The sequence below is a fragment of the Canis lupus genome, chromosome 3, assembly GCF_048164855.1.
Source record: "Canis lupus baileyi chromosome 3, mCanLup2.hap1, whole genome shotgun sequence".
Classification (NCBI taxonomy): domain Eukaryota; kingdom Metazoa; phylum Chordata; class Mammalia; order Carnivora; family Canidae; genus Canis; species Canis lupus.
The window spans coordinates 23840626-23857744 of record NC_132840.1 but is presented as its reverse complement, the minus strand read 5'-3'; the positions used below and the strand labels follow the sequence as shown (position 1 = coordinate 23857744).

Sequence of the window (17119 nt, the reverse complement as noted above, 5' to 3'; positions counted from 1 at the left end):
TCCAGATCTGCATCCAGGTCTTGCATCCGGAGCCTCCGCCAGAATTTCCCACTGGTGGATGAACACACCTGTTCCACTCTGTTCTATTATCTCCAGTGGACAGAGTGATGACTCTCCATCGGTTTATTCCACCTCATGAAGGTTCACTTCTGAATGCGGTTTTTCACGGCACGCTCATGTCGGGGAGGTTGTGTTTTTCTGGGAGCGTCCCAGGGACCCTGAGACGCAGAGAAAATGCATCTGCATTTACCGGCTGCTCGGGTTCTGAGCCGTATGTGAATTCTTATCTTGGTGATTCTGTGCAGACGGAGTCTCCAGACCCATGGAGGGTAAAGGTCAGAGTATATTTTGTGCCTTCACTGAAATTCCTGCACAGAAAGCGAGTTTCTTCATCACTCCCCCAGGCCAAGGGGGCAAAGTGGACTCGACACTTCACGGGCAGCAGCCCCCAGGGACTCCGGGCTTCACGGGAAGGCTCCACCCCAGCTCCGTAGCTGTGTGTCCACAGAAGCTGAGGACAGCTTTATCCCGCCGTGCTCCCCTCCCTTGGCGGCCAGGCACAGGACGAGGCATCACGCAGGCTCACCTTTCAGATGCACTTACCCTCATCCAGCGACAGACCCCTGACACCCCAAGAATCATGCGCTGCACTCAGCATCATGATGGGTTAATACCGTCTCTTGATAAGGGACGAGGCAGACTCAGGGGCGGGCTTGCGGGGCAGCTACCTGGGCACCCGCTCCTAGGGTGGTAGGGCCGGCTGCGCAGGCCTCCGTGGACGCCAGCAGGTGCAGACTGGTCGCACGCGGCGGTACCCACACTGTGTCTGATGGGTTTATTCATGATCAACCATTGCAGCAGGGTAATTTCAACCCTTTGATATGAAACCCAGGATGTTGTGTGCTTGAGGGAACCTGCTGGACAAAACCTATGAGGAAGGCGAGAGCGTCAGGATTTTTCCGGATGTCATCTCTGCTGCTACCACAGGAAGCGACTAGAAGGCAGATTTGTTTTACTGTTGGTTTGACTGTTGTCCACTCTCCTCACAAGATGCTGAGCTGACCCTCTACGGTGGTCCCAGAGCAGGCCCCTCTGCCTCTAGTTCCTGTGCGGATGGAGAAACTGAGGCTGGCGGGGAACTAGCCCAAGAGGCCACGCAGCAGATGGATGTCCATGGACACCTTTGTGCCACAGCAGAACGCTCTCCTGCGGTGAACGCTCTCCCTCAGTGTCCCCGGCACACCCCACCTGGCCTCAGAGCCTTCCCGGCAGACGGCATCCGTGTGAGCTGGAGTCCCTGACATCACAGGCGGGCAGCGTGCACCGCAGGAAACTTCAGCAGGTGCCAACTCAGGGCGACACACCAGGCTTTAGGAGTCACTTAGATCTGTCCAAATCATAAATGGGCTTGTTCCTGATTCTGTGACTCCCCCTTTAGGAACTTATCCTAAGGCATCTAAGGGACATGTACACAAGGGTGGACAAACAGCAATGCTCATCGCCATGTGGTTTGTAGTAGGAACCCCGAACCGTCCAAACCCCACTAAGTTCAGTGTCATGTGCACATCTGCCCTCCCTGCTTCAACCCTGGGACCCTGGACCCAGAAGGTGTCTGGCCTGCGGTGGGCAGGTAGGCCCCCCTCAGGGTTTGCTGGACACATGGACACACGCAGCGAGGGTGGCCTCCCTGTGCCGCTCCACGCCCCTCGACATGTGGGAGGCCTCCTGCTGGAACCCATCTCTGGGCGCCCAGTGCGCCTCTGAGCCTCCAGGGCTCCTGCTCCTCAGGGCTGCCGGGCCGGCTCCCAAGTCTCGCTGTCCCAGAGAATGCTGGGTTCGCAGACTGGACGGTCACTTGTCAAGGACACTTATCAAGTTTCCATTCCAGACGTTTTCACTTTGTCCTGAAATTCAAACCCACCCCTGCAAGATAAACACTTGTCACCACGGAAAACATCCAAGAGAATGAGATACAGATGCTTTACACAGTTCCCAAAATATTTTGATATGTAGCAAATGAGCCAGAGCAAGTGTGCGGGATCCAGAGCTGACCCTGCAGGCGAGTGCGTGACGCTGGATGGCCACATCTTAGGTGGCGTGGAAATACACGAACACCAGCTGTGGAAATGCCACGTGGCTCGGCATGCCTCAAAGCTTTGGCCGACCGCAGCAACCTGCAGACCACGTGTCCCAGCTGAGATCGCCTACCCGCGGAAGGGAGCCATGGCTAAGCCAATGCTCAACAGGTCTGCTCTGTGGCTCCTTCCTACGGTCAAGAGACGGGGACAGAGGAGGGAGATCGGGTTTCCTGTGGCTCCCACAACAAATGACCACAAACTGAGCAGCTGGGCAGACATGGGCCTCATGGAGCTGAAATCAAGGTGTGAGCAGGCCAGTTCCCACCGGAGGGTCCAGAGTCCAGAGGCTGCAGCTCAGCCCTCCACACAGCCTCATCTTCTCTCTTCTCCGCAATCACTTCTCCTCTCTAGTGAGGACACTGGGCCCACCTGCACTGTCCACGACCACCTCCCCACATCCAGGTCCTTAATCATACAGGCAGAGACCCTTAGGCCACGCGAGGTCATGGAGCCATGGATTCTTGGGGCCTGGACGTACGTGGATGTCTTTGGGGAGCCGTCGTTCTGCCGACCATGGGAATAGGACCTCCAGGCCAGGCCTCAGAGGGACCAGTGCACACACGTCGCTTCCTTGGAGCTCTGTACACTGCGCCAGGCAGGCGCTGGTCTAAGGCCCCCTAGGGGAGCAGTGTGGAGGTGACAGCTGGCCTGTGCTTGGGGTGACCCCACCAGCCACAGGCCCTGCAAGAGAACGATCGAGGCGGTGGAAACAGCGGGTCTCCCTGGAGGTCGGGGCACGTGAGGATGGGAGACCCCAGGCCTGCACCCCCTCCCAGCTCTGAGCGAGAGTGGGTGGTGGGCAGCGGGTGCCGTGCTGTTGCCATAGGGGAGCACGAGCCAGCTGAAGTCATCGCAAGGCCGGGCGCAGAGGGTAATTTCCAAAACATGTGGCCGGGAGTGACTATGAAGCTTCGGGACTCCAGGCCATGATGCAAAACAGATGGAGAGGCTGGGGTGTCCTCCCACACCAATGGCCCCCATGGCGGGGAGAGCGAGCACCACTGTCCTCTGCTCCCCTGAAGACAGAGGGAGGGCAGCACGCAGCACCCTGCCCTGCCCAGCCCAGGTCACCCCCAAGAGGTCGCCAGGGCGGGTCCTGGCCCCGGGTGGGTCGGGGGTGAATGTGCTCCTGCCCATCAGCATGGACGGGACAACGGCTGAGGTCCTGTCCTGTGTCCCTCTCCTGGTGGGTGCAGGCAGCGATGCCGGAGTGCCTGCCTTCCCGTGCCCCAGTGAACACGTCTGCGTGGAAACACGCACTGGCCTGCAGCCGCCTCGGTTCACACGAGGCCCGAGCACAGGGGCCTCTGCGGCGTCCTCGGGTCAGTGCCTAGTGAGCTCACATGCCCTCCCTGGTCGAGGGGTGAGAAGCCAGGGAGGAGCTGCGGGGAAGGACCCTACTGTGGGAAGGGCGAGTGAGGGGCGTCCAGCCCCCCTTCCTCTGCCCTTGGCCCCCGTCTGCATCTGGACAGACTCGCTGCTTAGATGACGCTCCAAGTCTTTGTCTGCCTTCTTTTGCTCTGCTTTCCATTTCTCGACTGTCTCTGGCTGAGGAAGGCGGTCATTTTAAAACCAATTCAATGGGGTGGGTATGAGTGCGCGTTAACTTCTCCCACGACGAGAGGACGGAACTCGGGGCTGCCCTGGCAGTGCCCCTGTGCCCCTGCACAGTCACAGCCGCGTCCCGTGCCCTGCACACGTGAGGTCGCAGGGTGGGGGGTCTGAGCACAGAGGGATTCCACCCGCGTGAGATTTCATCCTCCAGAAACACAGGGTGGACAGGCAGCCGCACCCCAGAACTGAGCAGGGACAGGGCGCCCCTGAGCTTGCGAGCTGCCCTCCTGCCGTCGCCTCCGGCCCCTGAGCAGCTGCCCCTCCTGCCCCCCACCCCGGGCTGGGTGCCCCCCAACCCCCCGCAGTCCCCACAATCCCATCAAGCTGCGGGCCGTGTATATTGTGGTCCTGACGTGCATGTGAAGTTGGGCTGCCGTTTTATCAGGCTCCCGTCTCCACGCGTCACTGATGAAGGGTTTGAGTTTCCCCCATGAACTCTGGTATATGTCGTGGGATTCTGCACGGTGCTGTGACTTTTAGGAACACACCTGTCACATCACAACAGAACTGTCCACTCTCCGTGTGAGTTTTCCAGAGAATCCCTTGGCCGGCAGTGAGGGCCCCATGCTTCCCTCCATCCTCCCTGGAGACCCCACGTGGCCCCACGGGTTCTGTCCCTGCACATGGGGGTGGGGAGCAGATCTGCTCCCTCTTCCAGAACGTTTCACTGTGATGACACATGTCGCCGTGTGTGGTTTGCCACTTGGATTCTCTATGACCCACAGTAGAGGCTGGACTACAGTGGGATCAACAGGAAGATGCTCCGACCTACATGCTTATAGAATTAGTTCGTTAAGTTATCTCTACCCCCAAAGTGGAGATCGAACTCACGACCCCGAGATCAAGACATACACTCCACCAACTAAGCCACCCAGGTACCCCCAACACTGTCCTTTTAATCCAGACGGAGAGAAAACTACAAAAATCTCTTCCTGCCTTACGACAGGGTGTCGATCACAAATAGGAATTCAGCCCCAACCTGGCCATGTTCTCCAACCAAAGGCCTCAAGGACGACCCCAGAGTGGCTTCCATGGTGGCTAAGGAATTCCTTCGATGGAATAGGAATTCATTACCACCAACGGAGTCCTGGGCAGTGGCCACCAAGCCAGAGAAGACCAGGCCCAGACTCAGGTACCTGCTTACATTCACACCAGACGGGTCATCCTCACACAAAGTCCAGAGCAGAGACGGGCATTGGCGCCCTGGGCACCCAGGGAAAAGTAGCGGCAGCCAGGTCCTTGGGCCGCCGTGCAACAAGCTTCAGCCCCAGTGACCCTCACGGTAAGACCTCCAGCCCAGAGAGGGTGAGCGCCGTGGCAGGTTTGCACAGAGCGCACGGCAGTGCTACGGTGAGACCAGTGAGTTCTTTCACCTGAGTGAACGCGGCAGGCATTTCGTGCTCCATCGATATTCTACGGATTGTTTTTATTAACTCACTTTACTCACTGTCAACCTTTACACCGCGTCTAGAAGCATGTCCATCTCATGGCACAAGGGCCCCAGGAAGCTGAAGGCTTTGCTCTGTTCTTTGCCTTGAACGAAGTGTGCACTTTTCCAGAACAAATGCCTCCTTTCCCCGCTGTCAGGTGTCTCCTGGCTGCCCAGATGAGCCAAGGGCTTGGTCAGGACAGATTCACAGGGAGGGGCAGCTAGGATCTTGGAACGCCTCCCTGGGCAGCCCCGGGAGTCCACGTTGCACGGTTTGCAGGCCTTCCTGAGACGGTGAGGAGGTACCCAGAGCAAACACTGGCTTCTGTGGGCGGACAGAGACGGGAGAGGTGGAAGCAGGGATCCCTGATGCCACAGGAACAGCTCTCCTGTCTGGGCTGGGGCTTCATGCCGCAGAGGGCACCTTGGTACAGAAGCTCAGGTTTCCATGGTGGGGAACACTTCCGGAGAGTTCTGGGCCAGCCTGTCCTGATGTGAGGCAAGCACATCATGAACAGTGGTCATGCCACCTCCTGGGGCACCCACGTCACTTGTGGGTTGGGGGGTTGGGTCAGCAAAAAGAAATGCAACGGGTCACTCACTTTAAAAATTATTCTCATGGGTTAAAAATATGGTTCTATCACAGGATTCAGTGTAAAACTTCCAATTAACGCTATCCTTTAGGGGGATGCGCCAGCCAGTGCCCTGGGCGCCCTTAGGGTCAGGGCACAGCTGTGTGTGCCACCCCTCCTAGGCCATGGGTGGGAACGACCACACGCCCAGATTTGGACCCCAGGGCTCCAGAGGGGGCCAGCCCCATCCTTCTAGAACACACATCAGCATGAAACGGCAGTTTACACAGACCAATTCGTGCTACAGGTCCTGGAGCATGTTTCTGGGGAGGCATTTAAAAGTCACCTCTGGGGGCACCTCAGTGGCTCAGCGGGTAAGCATCTGCTTTTGGCTCAGGGTGTAATCCTGGAGTCCAGGGATTGAGTCCCACATCTGGCTCCCTGCGTGGAGCCTGCTTCTCCCTCCATCTGTGTCTCTGCCTCTCTCTGGGTCTCTCATGAACAAATAAATAAAATCTTAAAAAAAAATCACCTCTGGTCTGCAGGGTGGGCACAGCCCTTTAAGACACTGATGTCCTGAGGGAGGGGGTCATCTCAGACGAGTGCCACTTCAAGAAAGGACTTTCTCCTAAGTGTGCCTGTCGCTGTCACCACATCTAAGCATAGCATCCATGTCAAGCAGGGACCCATCCCACTCCTAGCCTGAATCCAGGTACACCAGGTGCACATGGGGGCCACCCAGGGGGCACAGGCCGAGGGTCCACACTCAGTCTGCCCCCTCCCTGCACAGTTACCACAGGGTCTGAACACCCTGAGAGTTATGTGTAAGCACAACAGATGCTTTGAAACTAAACTTGCCATCGCTGCCACAAGTGATATCATCAGACTCAAGTGAGTCAACGGAAAGTAACCCTACAAACCCAAGCCATGCAAACAGGATGGTGCTGCTGAGTCAGCTGGGTCCTGAGGGCAGGTGGATGTCTCCAAAGACTATCAGATGCTCAGGGAGAAAGTAACCCCAAATCACACAGAGTCACTCAGAAGTAAGGGACGAGAGATGTTTTCTTATTTGCGTTACTCTGACGCCAGAACCAGACAACATCCCATGAAAACAAGACCAGACCATCTCCTAAGAATAGACTCAAACTTCCCAATGTGTGAGCACACCAATTATAGCAGCATGTGAAAATGGCAGCACACCATTTCCAAGTAGGGGTTCTTCCCAGGAAGGAAAGGGGGCTCAGCATGTGAAAACCAGAGTCACTCAGATGGAAAACAGGAGAAAAATTACGAGATGCTCTCAAGAGGTTTGGTGAGAGCCTCTGACAAAACCCAGAAACCAATTATAACAAAAACCCCAAGCAAATCTGGGAGATAAGAAAACACCCTTGATCAGTTGGAGGCACCTGTGTGAGCTCTGGAGCTCACCTCATCCTTGGCACTGAGATGGCGAGTGTCCCCCGAGGATGAGGCACAGGGCCCGAGGTCTGCTCTCCTCACTTGCATGTTCCCATGTGGTGGAATCTCAGCCGATGCAGAAACCTTACAAACCTGTACTCACAGACAATGTGAACATCTACCTAGATAATCCTAAGGAATTACGGGGGGAAAAAAGTAAGCAAGTGTCAGGATAAACGTCAATATCAAAAATCAGTTGTATCTCTCTGTATATGCACAAGCGATTGGAAATTGAGAAAAAAATTAAATATCGTGTATAGTTGAATCATTAAATGCTTAGGGATGCATTCAACAAAATAAGTGCCAGACCTGGTGATGAAAACCACAGCACGTGGCTGACAGACACGGCAGGGCAGGAAGATAAAAGGAAGACGTGAGCTCCGTGGGTGGATCAGAGCAGTCAACGCAGTGACATGTGGCTCTCCCTAGGCCCCAGGCTGGTCAACAGACTCAAGGACAAGCAGGTTGCTTTTGTGGAAACTGAAAGCCCAGTTCTCAAATTCATATGGTGGGGCACCTGGGTGGCTCAGTGGGTTAAGCATCTACCTTCGGCTCAGGTCATGATCTTGAGGTCTTGGGATCCAGCGCCCCACATCGGCTCGCTGCTTGGCGGCAAGTCTGCTTCTCCCTCTCCATCTTTGATCTCTCTGGCTCTCACTCTCTCTCAAATAAATAAATAAAAATGTTTTTTAAAAAAAATCCATATGGTAACACGAAGGATTTGTAATAGCCAAAATTATCTTGAAAAAGAAGACATGTATTTAAAGCTACAATAATCAAGGCGATATGGTGCTAGTGTAGAGACAGATACAGATGGGAGGAGGACCGTCGAGAACAGACCCACAAGCAAATGGCCAATTAATCTTCGACCAAGTGCCACAATAATTCTGTAGGGGAAGAACAGTCTTTTTAACAAATAGTAGTGACATGATTGCATATCCTTATGAAAAAAACATATGAATCTCAACCCCTGCTTCAGACCAGACACAAAGATCATCCTGAAAAGGATCACAGATCTACATGGAAAAGCTTTATTTTTAAAAACTTCTGGAAGAAAACACTAGAAAAATTACTCATGACCTTGGACAAATAGTTCTTGGAGAGGATGCAAAAAAGTATGAGCTATAAAAAATTGATAAATTGCACATCATAAACTTCTGTTCTTCAAAAGACATGATTAAGAAAATGAAGAAGCCACAGACTAGGAGAAAATATTCACAAAACACATATTTCGTAGAGGACTCGCGTCCAGACCATATTTAAAAGCTCTCAAAACTCAGTAACGAGCACAAATGCCCCAATAAAACAGGAGAAAAGATGTAAGTAGGCACTTCCTTGAAGATTACAGACAGGCACACCAACAGATGCTCAACATCATTAGCCACAAGGAGGATGAAAATTGAAACCATAATATGGGGACAATATACGCCTACGGGAATGGCTAAAACAAACAGCTGACAAAACCAAGTGCTGACGAGAGTGTAAGACAGGCCCGGCCGGGTGGCAGAGGTCCAACCGGGGGGCCCTGCGAGTGGGCATCCCCTGAAAGTCTGCGCTGGGGTGCCCGCCCCGGTCCCCGACATCAGCAACTCCTGGATGTCATCTCCCGGGATGCACCAGGGAGCAGCCAGTTTAGACAACCGTTGGGCAGCTGCTTATGGAGTTGAGTGTGCACTCATCATAAGACCCGGCAGGCCCGCTCCCAGTCCCCTGGGAGAAGTGAGGGCACACGGCCACACACAGACTCTCACGGGTAAGCTCACAGCCCCGTTCCTAACACCCCCGTGCTGGGAATGACGCGAACGCCCATCCACGGGGAATGCGCACGCTCTGCTGTGCACCCAAGCAACAGGATGCTACTACAGGTGGGAAGGAGTAAGCCTCCCACGAGCAGCTCTACGCGGGTAAATCTAAGTAATGTTACACTGGAAGCACTCAAAAAGTATGCACTGTATGATCCCATTTATGTGACACTCTAGGAAGGACATCTAATCTGGGTGAGGGGAAGCAGACACAGTGGGGTGACAGTCCAGGGGATGAAAATGATAGATCTCAATGCTGGTGTTGCTTACATGCGAGCGTAAGCTTGTCCAGACTCATCAACACGCAAAATTCAAATGACTAGAAGTGTTTAACACAAGAAAAATAAAAATAAGACAATTAGAATTTAAAAAGACACAGCCACATGTTGAAGGGCACGCCCCTCCCCCTTACTCCCCAGCCGATGACCAGACCTTCTTTACATGGTAAAGACACGGTGACTGTGATAGAGGGAAGCACGAAAATCTGCGACCAAGCTCTTGTGCCCCCAATCAGGCTAACCGTGTGTCTGGCTTTTCGGAGCTCGCTGGCTCACCAGGATAAAGGCCTGGTTCCCCCTCCCCATTTCACTTACTGTTTTCTAGGCCCACATGGAACCCCGTGTGAACCAGGGAAGCCCTTCTCTGTAAAGAACGAGAGCAGAGACACAGAAGGATCAACGGACTCAGACAGACACGGGTGTGCCATCCCCAATGCCACCTTGGCTGCGGCTCGGAGGCCAGCGGGGCCTTCAGGGCCTGCACGGGGCCTGGGGCCAGTGGCGTCCCACCCACTGCTCAGACTAGGCGGGGCTTGGGCAGCAGGAGCGCAGGGGGCGCCAGGGCTGGGCTTTGACAGCTGGCCTGGCAGGCAGGCGGGAGGCTCTGGAAACGGGAGGCACGTCAGTCGTCGCTCTGAGGGGGACAGAAGAGGCTCAGGCTGGCCATTTGTTCCCACATCTTAACCCCAGCGGCTGGCAGGCTGAGAAATCAGCCCAGGGCCTGATTTAAAATGTCAGTCGGGGGATCCCTGGGTGGCACAGCAGTTTAGCTCCTGCCTTTGGCCCAGGGCGCGATCCTGGAAACCTGGGATCGAATCCCACGTCGGGCTCCCGGTGCATGGAGCCTGCTTCTCCCTCTGCCTGTGTCTCTGCCTCTCTCTCTCTCTGTGTGTGTGACTATCATAAATAATTAAAATAAATAAATAAATAAATAAATAAATAAATAAATAAATAAATAAAAATAAAATGTCAGTCGGCACCGTGATCTCCCCTCTTGGAAGCCGAGAGCTGTCATTTCCCTGATCACATCGTTCTGAACGTTGGGCGCATCTGCCCATCGATGGCCATAACCAGTCGTTCTGAAACATGCAGCCCGGGCATTGGTTTGGCCGCATCAGCTTGGTTTCTATGTACGGTCTGACTTTGGATAAATCTCTTAAACTGTCTTTTTTGTTGTTGTTGTTAAATCTGTTGGTTGACCTCCCAGAGTGTTTTCCCGAGAACCGGGGTCCGAGGAGGCCGGCACAGTTCAGACCCCGTAGGCATCATGGAAGGGAGAAGGCAAGATCTCGCACACCTTGGGACAGATGAGGCTTTTCCAGAGCTTCAAACATCCAATTCCTGTGGCTGAGGTCCGAGAAAGAACCCCCCCCCCCGCCCCTTCCAACCCGAGCCCCGGCGAGGCGCTCCGGCCTGGCTTTCCCGATGTCCTTTCCAGACTCCTCTCCAGAACCAGGACCAGGCTCACGCACTGCTGTCTGCCCTCCAACTGCCACTCATTGCCGTTTTGCACAGTGTCTGTGCCTTCCGCCCACCCAGAGCATGGGAACCATGTGTCCGTGCCCGCACGGCCCACCCCAGGGCGGGGGTGACTCACGGCTTCAGGGTGGGGACCCAGCGCCGCCAGCCCAGCTGGGCACTGGTGGACGGAGGGCGGCGCCTTCCCGGGCGGCCGTGGCTCTCCCGCCTCTGCTCGGCCGCCAGCACTGTGGCTTGGCCGGTGGTCGAGCAGCTTGCGGACAGGGGACGCGGGCCTCTGGTCGCGGGCTGACTGCCCTGGTTTTCAGGTGCTGCTCATATGGTCCAACCACTTCCCCAGCTGCTGGTGGGTCTGCGGGGAGCCACCTCCTTCCTTTCCCAGCCCCATAGCTAAGAGCGCCTCCCTGAAGGGCCCGATGACATCACTGTGTGAAGAGAAAACACAGCTTCCAGGCACAGATTAACTTTCCATCTGCCATTTCTGTAACATGCAGCAAGCAGGGGGCCCCTGACCTCCTTGGTGACCTGGAGGGAGCACTCCGAGGCACCGCCAGGAAGGGCCTCCGTCCCCAGGCCAGCGCCGGCAGGCTGTTCAGTCCTTGGAAACAACCAGGGCCCATGGACGACGCTCTCTGGACCAGGGAAAGCTGCGGAGTGGGCCGGCAGGGCTTCCCCGTGGTCACGTCTGTCCGAGTGGAAGCAGCTGGGGCGTCAGCATCTCTGTGCAGACTCCCACGCCGGGGGGAGGGGGCGGGCGTGCACAGATCCAGCCCTGCATCCCCACGGGCACCATCCCCACCAGGGCCAACGCTTCACCCCACTCCTCCCCAGAAGAGACGGGTTTCCACGCTGGGAGGGGTTTGGTCAGAGCAGGTGAACCCCACGCAGGGCCTCTGCAGAGAGACTCCCACCTGCCCTGGACAGCCGCCCACACGGAGCCCCAGATGTCCATCCTCTTCACTCACGGGTGAGCCATCCTCCCCAACTCACACTCACGCTGACATTTTCCTGACAAACTCAGACCAGAGTGGTTTTCAAAGTGCTCCCCACGTCCCGGGATAGCAGGGAAGCAGGACGTGCCCCGACCCCAGGCCCCTGGTAGTCCAATGTCAGCCCTACCAGGTGGACGGTCATCTAGCAGGACAGTTTCTGGCGCCTGTGTCTCCATCTCCCCAACCCTTTGTCCATGGAGACCACATCTGAGCCAGTGACCCCTGTAGCTGGTAGCAGGCATTGCTCTCTGACTCATAAGGAGCCAGGGGCTCTGCTGTACACTTGGGTACTTGGTACTCGGTTGCTCCGAGTGGTCGGCTTGGAAGGGGGGTCGGTGTCCTGGGAAGCGCTGTGCTGTTCAGTGCAAGGTATTCTTCTGACAGATACTCACTACCACAGGCTGCTGACATGCCTGGCCAGGGGCCTCGAGTGCCAGCTTCAGACCAGGTTCCCGGCCACAGCCCTAGCTCCCCCAGCTGGAGTCCCCAGGTCAGCTTCCCCAAAGCCACTCGAGGCCTGGGCAGACATCCTAACCCATTAGCAGAATTACGACTATCAGGAAAACTTGCAAAGTGCTTTGAGATGGGCAAAGAGATGATGACAGTGTGCAGCCTGGCGCCCCACCCTGCATGCAGTCTGGGAGCTGCTTTATCAACAGCGTGACAGCAAAGCAGCAGCCGTGCAGGTGGCTCCTGTCCGTGGGGCGGTGTCTGCGCCCACAGGCCGACCTTGTATCTATCTGCAAATTCCTACCAGCATTCCTGACCGCCTGCCTGTGTGGGGGGCTCTGGAATCTCTGAAACACTGGCAACATCTTACAGATTCTCTCATTACTTCCCGAGTTACATAAGGTCTTTGACATGCGTGCATTTTGTATCAGCTTAAGTCAGAATGTTCTTTTGAACAGGATCGTCTCCATCAGGGTTGCTCTGCTAGTAGCTAAGCCCTAGTGGGGACCTGCGCCCAGGTCAACCCACTCCACCCCAGGAAAGAGGGGGCGACCTCTTGGCACATCAGTGATGCCCCTAAGGTCTTGTCTATGCAGCCTCCACGCTTCAGATAAGGAAACTGGAGTTCTGCTCATGTGGGGTTAGGGAGAGAAATGATCCAACCGGCAGCCTCTGCTCCCAAGCCTACCAGAGGCCCCTGGGCAGGCACCTCCACCCTGGATGCATGGACGCTGTGGTCCTACTCTGTTGGCTGGTGGGAGGCTCCACCCGAAGGCCTTCGCTCTTCAGGGCCGTGCTGGGAACACAGGCCCCCAAATGCGGGCAAGCGCTGCAGAAGGAACCACCACCTTCAAAAGCACTAGGGCAGCTTTTCAATATGGGGATGCACAAGGGTAATGAACCAGCCAGCCACAGAAAAATTCTATAGGTGTGACTGTGAGAGGGATGGAGGAGGGGAGGGAGGAGGGAGAGAGGGAAGAGGGACAGACAAGGTAGGAGGGAACTGGGGGAGGGGAGGGGATGGGGAGGGGAGGAAGAGAGGGAGGTAGGAGGGGAGAGATGAGGCAGAGAGGAAGGGAGAGAGGGGGGAGGGACAGAAGAAGGTAGGAGGTGGGGAGGGGAGAGGGCGGGGAGGGGCAGGAAGGGGGTAGGGAATGGGAAGGAAGAAGGGAGTGGGGAGGGAGAGAGGGACATCCCAAAAGGCACTGCAAGTGCCGAAGCTGCTAGAGTGGCCTCTCGATCTCCTTAGAAGCAGGCGACTGCCTGATTTGCTTTACGGGGCATCCATCGGGCAGCATCGGTGGGCTCCATGTGACGTCCACACACAGTTTCCATCTCATGTGTCTGAAATCTTTATTCTGAGCAGGGGGTACCAGGTCGGTGAGGAAGCCCTGACCCGAGCGGGAGCATCAGCAGCACCACTGCACGTGGCCCGCATGTGGCCCAGTAATTAAACTTCTCCATCGACGCCACACCTGGGTGCAGAATGGCCTAGCTGCCCTTCCGGAAGGGGGCTGCCAGCATGTGTGCGGGGAGAGCCAGCACGGAGCGTGTGCCACTGTGATCCCTCTTCCCCACATGTCCGTCGTGGTGCTGGTGGAGGCGGCCCACGGTGACAAGAAGATGCCATTCCAAAAGCCTCACGGCTACTCAGAGTGGAGAGGGCTCTTAGCCTGGGTGATGACACAAGTCACCCCCCGTCAGGCTGCAGAGAAAGAGGGCAGAGGCTCCCCTGCACGCCCCATGCAGCCTGTCAGAGCCTGTGGGGTTGGAGACTGAGGCCTAGAGAGGTTGAGGGGCTCACCCGGGGTCACACAGTAGAAATTTCCAAGCCCCGCCTCTGACCGGTTCCGGGACCCAAGGGGACCGCCTTGCTCTCCGGTGTGTGGCAGATACTGCACAGGGCCTGCCCACGGGAGCCACAGGAGACCGTCCAGGCCCAGACCTGGTCTCTTCCCCCAGACATGCTGGCACTCCAGGCACGGACGGCTCCCCAAGGGCACCTGCCCGGCTACCCAGGGACCCCACAAAGGCAAAGCTATCTCCCCACCAGACCCGGCTGTCATTCTCAACTGCTGCTGTCCAAGGGGCAGCACCTTCATTGAGCCTGTGAGCCTGGACCACGAGGAGGAGCTGAGCAGCAACTGGGCTGAGGCCCAGAACCCTCCGGGCAGGAGTGAGCTGCCCCTGCCGACTCCCACGGCGCCATGACAGCCAGGGACACGGCCTCCGTGCTGCCAGCAGTGACCGCCCATGCTCCTGAGGCTCGAGGGACACCTTCTAGAGCTAGTGTCCTCTCTGAGGAAGGGGGTGGGAGCAGGTGCTGGCCGAAGCAGGGCTCAGGCATGTGGCCTCAGGCACCAGCAAGCCTGGGTTCGAATCCCTGCTCCGCCACTCACACGCCATGTGACCTGGGGCAAGCTGCTCTACCTCTGTGCTTCACTTCCCCCTCTGGGCTGGCACACACTACGGGTTCAATAAATGTCCACCGAGTGGACACTGGGCAGGCACCACTAAGGGAAGACCCGCCACTGTCACTGGAGAGGCCTCACCACCTTCAGAACACGCCCCCGCCCAGCCGGGACCAACAACTGCAGAGCTTACACATCATCAGCTGAGTCCCCAGGGAGCCCATGGGGTCAAGGCCTTCACGGGAAAGCCCCACCTCTCCAGTCACCCGTCTGGGAAGAGACTTGGAGTCCGTGGCCTCCGTCTGAGCCTCAGAAGCCAGGCCTCCAGAGTTCTCAGTGACTCAGACACCAACTACTTAGTGACCCCGGTCACCTCTCCAAGCTAAACAAGGATTAAAGAGACAAAGGAGGAGTTTGTGGTGCTTTTTCCTTGCTTTTCCCCTTCTCTAAAACTTTTAATTGTAAAATGGTGATAAAATCGCTGGAAATGGAGCAGAAAGGTGTAGGAGGGCCTGTACGCCCTTTCCCTGCTGTGTTCACATCTTGCACAATCACAGAGTGATGACATCACAACAGCAAACACAGGAGCTTGCTGCAGGCCACGGAGCACAAGCAGATGCCACCAGTCCTCCGTGCACACATGTGTGCTGCCTGGGTGCCCGTGTGTGACAAGCCCTCTATCCAGAAGGACGCTCCTCCATGAGGCCGAGTAGGACTCCGTGCTGATGAAGGTCATCTGAGCTGTTTCCAGGCTGTTGCTGCTGTAAATATCTCTGTCCGTTCTGTGCAAAGATAGGCCTCCATTTCTCTGGAATAAATGCCGCAAAAGTATAATTGCTGGGTGTGTGTTTAGTTTTAGAAGAAACTGTTAAACTGTCTTTTCAAGTGGCTGCACCATCCTGCATTCCCACCAGCGATGAGAGGTGGGGATCTTTGCATCTGTGCCCGCATTTGGTGTCACTGCCTTACAGCAGCCACTCGGACCACATGTGGTGGCGTCTGGCTATGGTTTTGATCTGCCATCCCTGGTGGCCAGCGGCCTTGAGCATCTCCTCCTACTTGCCACTTGCATCTCCTCTTTGGTGGAGCGTCTGTTCATGTCTTTTGCCCGTTTTCTCATCAGGTTATTTGGTTTTTGGCTGTTGGGCATGGGAGCTCTGGACATACCCCAGACCCCGTTTGTCAGAGGTGTGGTTTGCAAATGTTTGCTCCTGCTCTGTATCCTCTTAACAGAATCTGTCAGCAAGCCAGAGTTTTTATTTTGATCATGTCCACCTGATGGACTTGAGTACATCTCTGGGGATCCTTTGGCCGGCGGTGCTCTGAGGATCCCATCTAAAGCTTCTCTTGGCCTTTGATCCCAAATATTTTCTAGGATACTTTCTTCTAAAGTTTTATAGTTTTTCATTTTACATTTTTTTAAGATTTATTGATTTATTCATGAGAGACACAGAAAGAGAGAGAGGCAGAGACAGAGGCAGAGGGAGAAGCAGGCTCCCCGCAGGGAGCCCAACGTGGGACTTGATCCTGGATCCCGAGATCACGTCCTGAGCCAAAGGCAGATGCTCAATTACTGAACTGCGTATGGCCCATTTCGTGTTAATTTGTGGACAAGGTGTTAGGTTGGCTGGAACCCACCTTCTGTCCCTGGACGACGTCCAGCTGTTGAAGGGCTGTCCTCCCTCCATGGACTGGCTTTGTGCCTCGGTGAAGAATCAGTGGGCATGTCTGTGTGGATCTCTCTCTGGGCCTTTGGTTCCGTCCCACTGATCAGTGTGTCTGTCCCTCCATCGGCACCACATGCTGTCCTGCAGATTGCAGCTCGGCAAGGATTCTTCCCAATTAATCTACTTTCTCAAAATTGCTCTAGTATTCTAGGTTCTTCACCTTCCCATATAAAGTCTAGAATAAATTTGTCTCTGTCTACAGAAATCCTTGCTGAATTTTATTTCCCCCTTTTTAAAAACAAGTGTTTGAAATACTGTGCACTCAGTGGGCACTTCTGCAAGTCCCTGGCTGGGCAGGGCGCCTCCAAAGCTTCCCAAACCTCTGGGCAGATGTCAACTTGATTTCCTCAACCACCAATGTCTACCTCTTAGTAAGTGGCCTCCTGGGTGCTGCTCTTTTGGTCCCATGTGTCCTCCCTCCTCAAACTGGCCCCTTCTCCCAGCACAATCACCAACCTGAAGGGAGCTCCTCCAGCACTGCTGGCTGGTCCTATGGGGTTGCACCCAGTGGGCAAGATGGGTACAGGAAGAGTTCTCAGTTAGGATCTAAGCAGATATCTAGAAGCAGGGAGTCCAAGGACAGGACAGGGCCCTGGTGCCATCAGGACCCAGCCCATCTCTTTCTATCGCACCAAGCTTCGGGTGAAGTTTTTGTTCTCATGCTACAAGATGGCTGCTGCTCTTCTGAGCATCACATCTGCCTTCCAGTCAGGAAGAAGGGGGAAGGACAAAAGGCAAATGGGGCCAAGATGTCATGGGCTTGACACCT

General features: G+C 55.6%; 1 long non-coding RNA gene across 1 annotated transcript; it reads left to right on the top strand.

Annotated features, from left to right (window-relative positions):
* The first annotated feature begins 11265 nt into the window (after positions 1-11265).
* On the top strand, positions 11266-16555 carry LOC140630039 (uncharacterized). Its single transcript, XR_012027842.1, has 2 exons — positions 11266-11737; positions 13579-16555. It is a non-coding gene; the product is annotated as an uncharacterized lncRNA (long non-coding RNA).
* Positions 16556-17119: the final 564 nt, after the last annotated feature.